This window comes from Asparagus officinalis, chromosome 8 (assembly GCF_001876935.1).
Source record: "Asparagus officinalis chromosome 8, Aspof.V1, whole genome shotgun sequence".
In the NCBI taxonomy this organism is placed as follows: Eukaryota; Viridiplantae; Streptophyta; class Magnoliopsida; order Asparagales; family Asparagaceae; genus Asparagus; species Asparagus officinalis.
The window spans coordinates 116285514-116299489 of NC_033801.1; positions in this window are offsets into that span (position 1 = coordinate 116285514).

Genomic DNA, 13976 nt, shown 5'->3' on the forward strand with positions numbered 1-13976 from the left:
CGCGCATTCAGCCCTTGGTTCCTTTGGAGTATGTATAGGTGTACGCATCGAGCCGAGATTTCAGTAGTGTGTTCGATCAGGCTAGGGCTGGTCGAAAGGGGGAGTATGAGATTGGTTCAGATGGTTTGTTGTATCAAGGGACGTCGCTATGCATTCCGGAGGATGGCGACCGATTGCAGTGGATTTGAGAAGCCTATACATCACGTGTGCAAGGTTATTTTTGGATTCAGAAGACGCTTCTCAATCTACGGCACCATGTCTTTTGATCGAAGATGTTAGAGGATGTCACTAAATATGTTGGAGGGTGTAATCTATGTTACATATTGAAGCCTTCTAATAAGAAAAGGGGATTGTATCTATCATTACCTATACTGTCAAGACCGTGGGAGAGTATTTCTATGGATTTCTTAGGAGGATTGCTAACGACTAAGCGCGGGAATGATTATTTGTTCGTTGTGGTGGACCGGTTCCAAGATGGTCATCTTGATTCCTTGTAAGAAGACTGTGATGGGAACGGGTGTGGCACAATTGTTCTTTGAGCATGTATGGAAGCATTTTGGGTTGCCGAATTTGATTATTTTAGGTCGAGATAGCTGGTTTCTCGGACACTTTTGGCATTCTTTGTGTAGCTTGATGGACACTAGGTTGAAGAAGAGCACGATCTTTCATCCACAAATCGACGGGCAAACAGAGGTAGTTAATCAGACTATGGTACATATGTTGAGAGGATACAATTCCAAACATCCCAAGACTTGGGATGAGAGCTTACCATATCTTTAGTTTGCATTTAATCGGGCTATTCATGGATCTTCGGGAAAGACACTATTTGAGACTTGTATGGGTTTTTACCTCCGAGTCCATTTGATCTCGTGTTTTCTAATGAAGCTACGAGCGACGGTAAGGAAGGGAGTGAGAAACAACGTGCTCAGTGATTTCTGGAGAAGATTGCACATATTCATACCACGGTTGAAGCGCAATTGAAGAAATCACAAGTCAAGTACAAGGCGAAACATGATCGGCATCGGGTTCCTTGTAACTTTGGCATAGGCGACATGGTATAACTGAAACTGAGTAAGGAGAGGCTAAAGGGAGAAGGAAAGAAGTTGAAACCTATACCACATGATCCGTTTCTGATTCTCGATCAGATTGGTGACAACGCCTTCAGGCTGGATTTGCCACCTTACTTAGGCATGTATTCGGTATCAGATTGGTGACAACGCCTTCAGGCTGGATTTGCCACCTTACTTAGGCATGTATTCGGTGATCAATGCCGAGTATTTGAAGTTGTTTGAGGCATGTATTCGGTGATCAATGCCGAGTATTTGAAGTTGTTTGAGCCTCCATTACTGGATGATGAAGGTGATGACAAGATGATCTTGCCACATGTTGAAGACTTGTGGTTGGATGGAGAAGAGACACTGAAAGAAGATTGCATTTTGGAGCGGAAGATGACTACGACGAGGAGGGGGACGAAGGAGTCGTTTCTCATTAGACGTCAAGGTCAGGTTCCTAGCAAGGCTAAGTGGTTCAACAGGGGGACGAAGGAGTCGTTTCTCATTAGACGTCAAGGTCAGGTTCCTAGCAAGGCTAAGTGGTTCAACAGGGAAGGAGGAGCTCATGAGTTTCCTCAGCTAAAGTTCTAACTTGAACGAGACTTCAAGTTCCTAAAGGGGGGAGCCATGATACGGGTGTATCTCCTCTTTGGAACTTAGCGATCCTCATGGGAGCTTGGGGATAGATGATTCTCATGGGAGCTTGGGGATAGATGATTCTCATGGTAACTTGAGAATAGAGGTGTAAAACAACACAGTGGAATGTAAGTCGAAGCGTGGAACAAGACGGCGAATCAAAAATTCGAAGCATCCAGTTTTTAGCCCGTGAGTCGACTCATACATGCACAGGAGTCGACTCATCAGGTTGATTCGACTCATGCCTATCATGAGTCGACTTACAAGACCCAGCCGATTTGTCAGAAGTTTCTGACCAGTCGACTCATGACTGTCATGAGTCGACTCAGATATGCACATGAGTCAACTCATTGATGGTTTCTTGGTTTGTTTGGGTTTCTGTTTGTACGAATTCCTGTGGGGTTTGGGCTTGGTTATTTACCACTTTGCCATCCACGTTGTTACACATATATAAGGGTTTGTTTTAGGGTTTTAAAACAATCAAGTGAGATTAGATTGTATTGGAGAATTGAGAGAGATTGTTCCCCAATTCTAGTGAGATTGTGAGAGATTGTAAACTATTTAATTCTCATAATTTAGAGAAGGGATTTTCCTTCGCCACCACTGAATTATCCTTGTGTTCTTGTTATTTTCTTCTCAACCACCTTTGATAATTCTGCGATCAAAGGAGCTCGCACGATGACTCGTATCACAAGTAGAGGATGAAATTCAATCCAGTGATGATGATGATTCAGTGGAAGATGAGACATATAAGCTGGACCCTACAGAGGCATTTGATAATGAGACAGATGAGGATGATGAGAAAGGGTATGTTGATGAGTTTAATGGCAAAGTAGATGTTAGACCCTAAAGGGGGGGGTGATTAGGGTCTTATGCTAATCTAATCCCAATTAAATACCAATTAAAATTAATTAACAAGTTATCATAGCAAGGAAATATAGGCAATGTATGTGCAAGGATATATAAACTCAAGGGTAAACAATCTAAACTAGATAGTGGATAATATAATCAACAAGCAATATACAAAGGCGATATAAGATATGAACATAAAAGGAAGTGCGCCAATGCAATCACAAACAAACAATATGATTATGGAGTTCGGTCCCCATGACCTACGTCTCCGCTCCTCACCTCGAGGAGATCTCCACTATCATAACCGGGTTTTCTACGCTCACCCGAATAACGTTTACAACCACACTATGTCAGTTTTCAACGATCACCGAACAACGTTCATTCCTCACACTCGGTTTTCTAGTTCACCGAAAACTTCACAACACACTCGGTTTTCTAGCTCACTGAAAACCTTACACCACTCACAATGTAACAAATATAAATTTGTTCTCTACAATAGATGAGAATACAATTAAGCACAACTCAATGTTACAATCTCTCACAACCCTAATATACTATGTATGCAAATACAATAAGCTCAAGTGGGTGTGTGTAACAATGAGATAATATAATCAAATCTAAACTCAATATAAAAACTAGCTTTAAAGAATGATAATCAAATAACTAAGCAAATGTAAAGCTAGATAGAGTTTAGAAAACTTCTCCAATAGATGACAAGATGGAGAGATGGAGATTGGAGCCCAAACAAGAAGATGATCTCCTCCACTTGTGAAAACAATCTTCAAACCTAACAAACACTAAAACACACTTAAACCCTTGTTTAAAGCTCTTTAAACTTGTTTAAAACATTTCTTGAGTCACCTTAGAAGTATGATGGCATGGAGTATACATAGGCTCATGAAACAAGCCCAAAAACCCAAAAAAAAACCAAGCAAAAAGACAAAAAAACGGATATATCAAAATCTGGAAAATATAGTCGTTGTGCTACAGTAATCACGTCCAGAGAGTTTGGCGGTCGACCGTACCGGTCGAATACTGTAGCACTGCGTTTCAGTTTTATAAAATCAATTAAAAATAGTAAAACAGCTCTAAAAAATATGAAATTTTGTGGAAAGGTTATAGACATGTAGAATAACATGTTAGTGAAAGAATTTCTGAAAAATCATTTCCCAGTTGAGATAAATAAATGTTTGAATACAGATTTACAGTTTCTGAAAAACTGCTGACATACGCAATTTTGTAAAATCAATTGGGCACAGTAAATCAACTCAAAAAATAGTAAAATTTTGAGAGAAGTTTCTAAACATGTATATAAACATGTCAAAGAAAGAATTTCTTGAATATCACTTTCCATTTATGAAAAATCATCTGTTTTGTAAAACATGCACGAACATGTGCACGAACAAAAACATGATTTTGTAAATTCCATTAAACATAACAAATCAATTCCAAACTTGATGAAACTTTGCAAAATATTTATAAACATGAAAACAAACATGTTACAAAAATAAATTTTCAATTTTCATTCCTCAATTGTGAAAACTCATTATTTTGTAAAAGCATGCATGAATATGAATTTGTTAAGAACATATTTTTGACAAAAAGAGTTTAAACGCATATTGAAACTTTATGAAATGTCTTCATAAACATTATAACACATGAATATAAAGTAAACATGATCAATAAAACAATATCATAAAGTTTTCTCAAAATAGCTCGTTTTTGTGACAAAATCCAATATTGTGTGTGTATATGATATTGAGCTTAGAGTACTTAACACACATAATATAAAATCTAAACTAGATTACCCAAGCTTGGTCTTGATCTTCATTGTAGCTCAACTTGGTACACATGCGGATAAAGCTTGAACTTGATCTTTAACTTTGAATCGCAAGGCCTCACACCGACGTTCCGCCAACCTCCATTGGATATGATCGTTGAAGCATAATTCCATCCATCCTCCAACTACGTTGTTTGTCTATAATAAATAAGAAAACACAAATACTAGACAAACAACATTAGTGGTAAATTGTTTGTTAAACATCATCAAAACAAGAAGGCCAACAATCTCCCACTTTTTTATGATGACAAAAAATTTACAAAAAAGATATATGCATGAAAGGAAATGAATATATAACTTATTATTCACATGCATATAAACAAGAAAGAATATACTCACAATATTTCTCCCCCTTTAACAACATCAAAAAGGGGACAAAAAAATTAAGAGAGCGAAAGCTCCCCCTATCAATAAGCATGAGTATAACACATAGAAAGATATAGGGATTGCTTCCCCTATCAAAAATCCATATAGAAAATAAGCAATAAAAGATCGTGGCAAACATGAGCAAGCATAGATAAGAGCATGCCAAAAAAAATTACTCACATACATGAAGATAATGAGAACATAAAAACCGATGTATAAAACAGATTTATAAAATCAAAAGAAGAGAAACATGAGAATCATGTAAAAAGTTTTCAAATGAAAACAAATCAACCAATTAAAATCATAAATCAAAGTTTAAATCCAAAAACGTAAAATCAAATCATCATTGATTCAAAAATCAAGAGAGGCAATTATATCTAGCTCTTGAGCTAGTAACAACCCATATAAATATGTTTAGCACCCGGTAAACAATGTTTGGGAATAAACACCCAATAACTCCGGAGGGTTATATAAACATAGTCCTCTCATCAAAACAAAAATAATAATCATGAAAACAAAAGATTTGATACAAGAAAGATTGTTTTCATAACCAAAAGATTTTAAAGAATAATTTTCAAAACCAAGAAAAAGAATGATAAAAACATTAAAATTCTTGGTGTAAAAATCAAATTTGTTTTGGTACCCAAGAACTCTTGGTACCAAAAGATTTAGGGACATGACCCCTATCATTTAAGCTCAAAGCCCTAGGATTATGGACCCTCTTAGGCGCATGTAGTGCACTAACATGGTCAAAGCAATAATCGCTCAAATGACCCTTCCGATTGCAATATGTGTAATAAAAGAGATCCATTTGTTTTTGTGGACCATTAGCTCGTGCACGGGAAACATTAGAAACATTTGCAAACATAGATGGTCTTTTAAAATTATTTTGCAAATGAGAAACCTTATTAAAACAAAACTTTCCTAAGTGCAAACATAGATGGTCTTTTAAAATTATTTTGCAAATGAGAAACCTTATTAAAACAAAACTTTCCTAAGTGGCCATATCTACCACAAACATCACATTTAAAAATATGTGGTCTATTGGAAACATTTGTCAAATGAGATTTTCTTTTCAAATCAAAACAATATTTGGCCAAATGACCAAAACGATCACAATGATCACACTTGAACACACTAGCATGCTTATGATGAACTTTGTGAGAATGAGCATGTGAATGTGTAAGTGTACAAGATGAAGAAGCTACATAAGATGCACAAGGAGCAGTAGAATTCTTATGTTTGTGTGCATCATAACAAAACTTAGCTAAATGACCTTGACGGCTGCATATAGAACACTTATAAGTTTTGCTATACATGTGTGCATAATGAGTGGATGATTTTGACTTAGTCTTAACACACATATCCATAAGCTTCTTATGATTATTAATGCATGTTTTCAAAGTTGAATCTAAAGATGAAATGCTTTTATTCATAAGATTCAAATCTTCATTGTTAGGCACATATGCATTTTTAGAAGTAGAACATAAATAGTTATTTATAAAGGAAGCTGTATCATTTTGTATGTTCTCTACTTCTAAGTTGGCATTATCTTTTTCATGAGTTAAACTAGCAATATTTGAAGTTAAAGAAACATGATCCAATTTTAATTTTTTATTGTTTTCTTTAAGGATCACATTTTTATTAGAAATAGTTTCAAACTTAGATGCTAACAATTCATGATCGGATTTCAAATCCTCATGCTTGCTTTTTAAATCATTAAAATCATTTTGCAATTTGTTAAAGGCATGCAATAATTTTTCACTAGCACAAACAAGTTCATCATTAGGTAAATCATTAATAGATTCGAACTCGCAAACCTCACTAGGGCTATCGCCTAGTGCTCGTGTTCATAAAGCTCCGTATGAACTTGAAGTCGGATCCTCCAAAGCTTGTTGGATCGCCTCCAAGTCCCCTTGATGTGCTTCTATAAATTTCCAAAGTTTGTAAGCACTATCAAAATGAACAAACTTGTTAGACATAGATGAATTAAAAGCATTTAGCAAATATTCTAACAAAATATTGTTCATTGTAAACATACGATGATCATTTTTATTCCACTTGGATTTCTCCAAAGTGGACACAATATAAGCATCATCTATAATTTCCCATAAATCAAAGTGTTTAGATTGAACAAAAAGTTTAAATCTAACACACCATTGGACATAGGGGAAATTATCTAATCTAGGAGCAATATTAATAGCATAACCTAAACCATGCATATCCATAATATAAAAGACAAGCAAGATACAAATAAAGCTCAAAATTAGATTAGCACAATAAACTAACTTGGATCTTTAACTCAAAACGATTAGACCTTAAATCAAAGAGCACCAAGCTCTGATACCAATTGTTAGACCCTAAAGGGGGGGTGATTAGGGTCTTATGCTAATCTAATCTCAATTAAATGCCAATTAAAATTAATTAACAAGTTATCCTAGCAAGGAGATATAGGCAATGTATGTGCAAGGATATATAAACTTAAGGGTAAACAATCTAAACTAGATAGTGGGCAATATAATTAACAAGCAATATACAAAGTCGATATAAGATATGAACATAAAAGGAAGTGCGCCAATGCAATCACAAACAAACAATATGATTACGGAGTTCGGTCCCCACGACCTACGTCTCCGCTCCTCACCTCGAGGAGATCTCCACTATCACAACCGGGTTTTCTACGCTCACCCGAATAACGTTTACAACCACACTATGTCGGTTTTCAACGATCACCGAACAACGTTCACTCCTCACACTCGGTTTTCTAGTTCACCGAAAACTTCACAACACACTCGGTTTTCTAGCTCACCGAAAACCTTACACCACTCACAATGTAACAAATATAAATTTGTTCTCTACAATAGATGAGAACACAATTAAGCACAACTCAATGTTACAATCTCTCACAACCCTAATATACTATGTATGCAAATACAATAAGCTCAAGTGGGTGTGTGTAACAATGAGATAATATAATCAAATCTAAACTCAATATAAAAACTAGCTTTAAAGAATGATAATCAAATAACTAAGCAAATGTAAAGCTAGATAGAGTTTAGAAAACTTCTCCAATAGATGAGAAGATGGAGAGATGGAGATTGGAGCCCAAACAAGAAGATGATCTCCTCCACTTGTGAAAACAATCTTCAAACCAAACAAACACTAAAACACACTTAAACCCTTGTTTAAAGCTCTTTAAACTTGTTTAAAACATTTCTTGAGTCACCTTAGAAGTATGATGGCATGGAGTATATATAGGCTCATGAAACAAGCCCAAAAACCCAAGAAAACCAAGCAAAAAGAAAAAAAAACGAATATATCAAAATCTGGAAAATATAGCCGTTGTGCTACAGTAACCACGTCCAGAGAGTTTGGCGGTCGACCGTACCGGTCGACCGCTGGTACTGTAGCACTGCATTTCAGTTTTGTAAAATCAATTAAAAATAGTAAAATAGCTCAAAAAAATATGAAATTTTGTGGAAAGGTTATAGACATGTAGAATAATATGTTAGAGAAAGAATTTCTGAAAAATCATTTCCCAGTTGAGAGAAATAAATGTTTGAACACAGATTTACAGTTTCTAAAAAACTGCTGACATACGCGATTTTGTAAAATCAATTGGGCACAGTAAATCAACTCCAAAAATAGTAAAATTTTGAGGGAACTTTCTAAACATGTAGATAAACATGTCAAAGAAAGAATTTCTTAATTGAATATCACTTTCCATTTATGAAAACTCATCTGTTTTGTAAAACATGCACGAACATGCACGAACGAAAAACATGATTTTGTAAATTCCATTAAACATAACAAATCAATTCCAAACTTGATGAAACTTTACGAAATGTTTATAAACATGAAAACAAACATGTTACAAAAATAAATTTTCAATTTTCATTTCTCAATTTTGAAAACTCATTATTTTGTAAAAACATGCATGAATATGAATTTGTTAAGAACATGTTTTTGACAAAAAGAGTTTAAACGCATATTGAAACTTTATGAAATGTCTTCATAAACATTATAACACATGAATATAAAGTAAACATGGTCAATAAAACAATATCACAAAGTTTTCTCAAAATAGCTCGTTTTTGTGAGAAAATCCAATATTGTGAGTGTATATAATATTGAGCTTAGAGTACTTAACACACATAATATAAAATCTAAACTAGATTACCCAAGCTTGGTTTTGATCTTCATTGTAGCTCAACTTGGTACACATGCGGATGAAGCTTGAACTTTATCTTTAACTTTGAATTGCAATGCCTCACACCGACATTCCGCCAACCTCCATTGGATATGATCGTTGAAGCATAATTCCATCCATCCTCCAACTACGTTGTTTGTCTATAATAAATAAGAAAACACAAATACTAGACAAATAACATTAGTGGTAAATTATTTGTTAAACATCATCAAAACAAGAAGGCCAACAGTAGAGAGTGGGAAAGTTAAACAGAAGGGTTTGAACGAGGGGAGTAGCAGTGCGGCTGGATATGCAAGTGATGATTCAATGTATGCTTTTGATAGTGAGGCTGAGGGGGTTTGGACAGTGATGTTGAGGAGTTGAATGAGATTAGAAGGATGAATAAAGATAAGATAAGTGTTGTAATTGGTAGAATAGCATTCAATGCTAGTGTTAGATTGACAGATAATGACGAGGGACCTCCTGCTAGAGTGAGGGTGTTTCAGCCACTTAACATAGAGGAAGTTTAAGGTAATACAGTACACAATGATAGAGCTACTGACATGAATGCACAAGAGGGTAACACAGAGGAAGTTCAAGGTAATGCAACTTCAAACACAGTAGAGGAATGGGATGTTTCAGACAACACAAGGGGCACTGTAGGCTAAACAGATAATTGGCCATCTTTCTGGTTGAATTATGAGGGAAGGTATGAGTCAGAGCAAAGAGATAGTGAGGATGAAGGCCCGTTAGATGGAAGTGAAATAGAAGAATTCAAGAACAAGCTCCAGCCCCATCTTAGTTAAGAAAACTCAGGATGAGGAAAAAAGATTAAGTATCCATTATTCAATGAGGACGTGGATATGAGTTCAGTGTACTTTACACCTGGATTGAAGTTTACATTAAGGAAGCTATTGAAACAAGCTATTCTCAACTACTCTATTCAAAATCATTATGACTTGCTTTATATGAAAAATGATAAAAGAGAATAAATGTTGGCTGTTCATTGCACTACTGGGAAATAAATGATGGGCCTGACTGTGAAGATGAACAAGCTTGGCAAATTAAAGCATTCAACCATTGCACACTTGCAGTAGAACCTTTAAGAATAGGTTAATTACAAAAAATTGGGTGGCACATGAGTTCCTAGATAAAATTTTAAGAAATCCCAAGATGAAACCAAGAGAAATCTGTGAAGAAATAACTACAAATTATAAGATCAATGTCACTCTTAGAAAATGTCTGAGGGCAAAGGATACGGCATTGAATGCTATAGAGGGACTGATGGCAAGACAATATGGGTTGCTTAAACCCTATGTGAATGAAATCTGTAGATCAAATGTGGGGAGTACATTTGTGCTTAAAGTGGTGGGTGGAGGATCAGGCCTATGCACATTTCAAAGAATCTATGTGTGCTTTTTTGCTTTGAGGGAGGGAACAACTAAATGTGACCAATAACATGGGCCATGGTTGAGGGAGAGAACAGGTCATCATGGGAGTGGTTTATAAGGCTCCTGACTACTGATTTGATGATGGGAGATGGTGAATGTTGGACTGTTATTTCAGATCAACAAAAGGTATGTCTGTAGATACTAGTTCCAGCTATTTGGTGGTTGACTGATTTATTTTTGTTATTGTTTTTTATGATAGGGTATTGTTCTGATATATTATTGTTTTTGTAGGGACTAGTTCCAGCTATTCATGAAATCTAGTCTTCAATAGAGCATAGGCAATGTGCTAGGCATATTTACTCTAACTAGAGAAAAATTCATGGTGGTAGGCAACTTCAACGATAGTTTTGGAAGTGTGTGAAAGCCACAACAAATGCAGATTTCTTAGTTAAAGCAGCAAACTTGAGTAAATTGTCTGAAAAAGCATTAGAGGACTTTATGTCAAGGGATCCCAATATATTTTGTAAGTCTCACTTTAAACTCCATACTAAATGTGACAGTGTTGATAACAACATGTCTGAGACATTCAACTCATTCATACTTCTTGCATGATATAAACCAATAATATCAATGTTAGAGGATATTAGATTGGTTTTAATGGATAGAATGCAAGAAAAAAGAAAACTGGTTAACAGGTTTGTGGATGGGATTTCTCCTAGAATTTAGAAAAGGTTGAAAGATGCTTATAATGAGCAAATAAATTGTGTTCCACATTGGAATGATTCTGGAGATGAAAGTGGCTTTGAAGTCATTCATAGAGAGCTCAGTCATGAGGTTCATTTGGGTAATAGAACATGTTCATGTAGAGAATGGGAGTTGACAGTGATTCCTTGTGCTCATGCTATAAGTGCTATCATGTTAATGAGACATAATCCTAAAGATTATATTGCACACTGGTATAAATCTGAGAACTATGTAGTCACCTATGCCAACTTGTTGAATCTAGTTGAAGGTAGCAGATTTTAGGATAAAGAGGGAGAGGGGATGGTACTGCCACCTAACATTGCAAGGAGGAAAATGAGGAGGCCTAAAACTGTAAGAAGAAGGGACCCCAATGAAGAAATAAGGAAAACATATAAGGCTTTAAGGCAGGGAATACCTAAGAAGTATGGGCTATGTGGGTCAACTGATCATACAAGGAGAAAATGTCCAAATCCACCCCCACCTGCTCAAACAACAAGCACAGAAAACATACATGTAAGTTTATCTTATGACTTGCTTTATATTTCCATTAAGTAATCAATTATGACTTGCTTTATATTTTTTGTGTACTGTCAGACAACACAAGTAGTAACTGAAGTACAAGCCAAACCAAAAGAGAGGGAGACCAAAGGGGAGCAAGAACATGATTGGTCAATCAGTGAAGGAAATGAGAAGGCAAAATATTCCTGAGCCAACATCAGTGTTATTCGAGAGAAAAGATAGAGGTGGAAACAATAGTACACAAGGGGTTTCAGGAGCAACCAAGTCACAAGTTTCAACTTTGGGGAGGGGAGGAGGTAGAGGTAGAGGTAGACGCAGAGGGAGGACTATTCACAACATAATACCTGAAGGGTTTGGACTATGGAAAGGTAAACATGGTGAGGCAATATATAGAGCAACAAGTCACACAGATGCCACAGTTATCCAAGGACCATCAACTCAAGCATCAGTCAATGACCAACCAAAGTGTTAATTAAGTGGATGTGTTGTGTATATTTTGTCTAGTTTACGTATGCTACATGATGTGTTAAGCACAAATAGTTTGATGTGTTGTGCATATTTTGTCTAGTTAAAATATGCTACGTGTTGTGTTAAGTGTTAAGCACAAACAGTTTGATGTTGTTGTGCATATTTTGTCTAGCTTAAATGCCAGTTTTTAAGCACAAACAGTTTGATGTTGTTGTGCATATTTTGTCTAGCTTAAATGCCAGTTTCTGTATGCTACACGATTTGTTATGCACAAAATGTTGTTGTGCATATTTTGTCTAGCTTAAATGCCAGTTTCTGTATGCTACACGATTTGTTATGCACAAACAGTTTTTGGGTTTGCACAGGTGGCTCATTGTGTCCATTTTTTAGTTTCCCGGTTTGGAAGTGATGTTGTTGTAGTGGGTTATTGTGAGATTGCATGTGTTTGATGTTTTTAGTGTAGGTTTGCACATGTTTGATGTTGTTACCATCTCAAATTTACAACAAAATGAAAACAAAGCATTTCATGTTTGCACAGGATCATGTTGTTGTGTCAAGGATAAAAGCTACATCACAAACAAAGCATCTGACACAAATTGAAAACTAAATACAGCATTTCATTTGAAAGAGTACATCATACACCGTTACATTGTTATAAATGAGAGCATCTCATTACAATTGCCCACTCAAATTTACAACAAAGAACCCTAAGCAGATTACAATAACTCCACAGACCATAATTACCATCTCATAGAATTTGAGCTTATTCTGGTGAAGTTTGATCAGATCCTCGCATCTTGTTCTACCAATCTTCAGGTTTGAAATATCCAATAAATAAGCGTTAGCCTCTCTTTAACACATACGTAGATCTTCTTTAGTCTTGGCAATATCATCACGACATTCTTTCATCTCATTCTCAGCAAGTGCGATCAATTGATCCTTCGGTATATCATTGTTCCTCGGGTTCAATATCTCTTTTCTCAATAGAGGTACCAACTGAGATGCCATATTACACAATTGACCATCAAACAATTCTCAAACATGACAACCACCATTCTAGAACCACATTTTTAAAAACATACTATCAGTCTCAACAAATCAAACAAATGTAAAAACTGCATTGAAAATTTTACCTTATAGTTTCGGCATCTGTAGAACCTCCTCTTGGGGTTTGCATCCGTCATTGATGAATAATAGTCACATTCATCTCCATAAGAACAGTTTTTGACCCCGTACCTCTTTGCTGCTTCATTCTATTTCCGAATACAACTCATATTGTTGAATCCGCAACCAATTTGGTAGTTTACTCTAGATCTAGATATGTTTGAACCTCCAGATCTGTTCCTGCTTGAACCTGAACTTGAGCTTGACGAGGCCATGTTGGGACTGCCACTAATTTGAAGATCTGAGTGAAAGGTGAGAAGGAAGTCCCTGAAACCCTAACTTCAAGTTCATCCCCAAATTTGATCGCGAGTGGGGAATGAGGAAGAGGAGAATTTCAACGGTGTTATATATCCACGTCATTACTAAACTGCCAACTCATCGTCCACGTCAACCCTTTAAACGGCACGTGAGCCACAAGATTTTGAGTTTTGGTCGTCGGCGAACAGAATGTGCATTGTTGACAAAAATGTCCATCTTTAATGCATTGTTGTCGCCGGAGTTTTTTTAAGGGGCTGTTTAGTTTGTTTCCTTGATATAGGGAAATGCAATTCCATGTAAAGAAATACAAGTTTTGAGTTTTTTAAACTTTTCTAAGAAATAGATTGTTTTGCTTTGGTTCGCACATAAAAAATGGTGAGAAACCAATGTATTTATTTTTCTTGTGTTTGGTTCGCATAGAAAAAAAAGGAAAACTTTTGTAAACAAAGCAAAGAAGGGAAAAAATCTGACGTGGCAGAGTTTTCATCAATTTCACT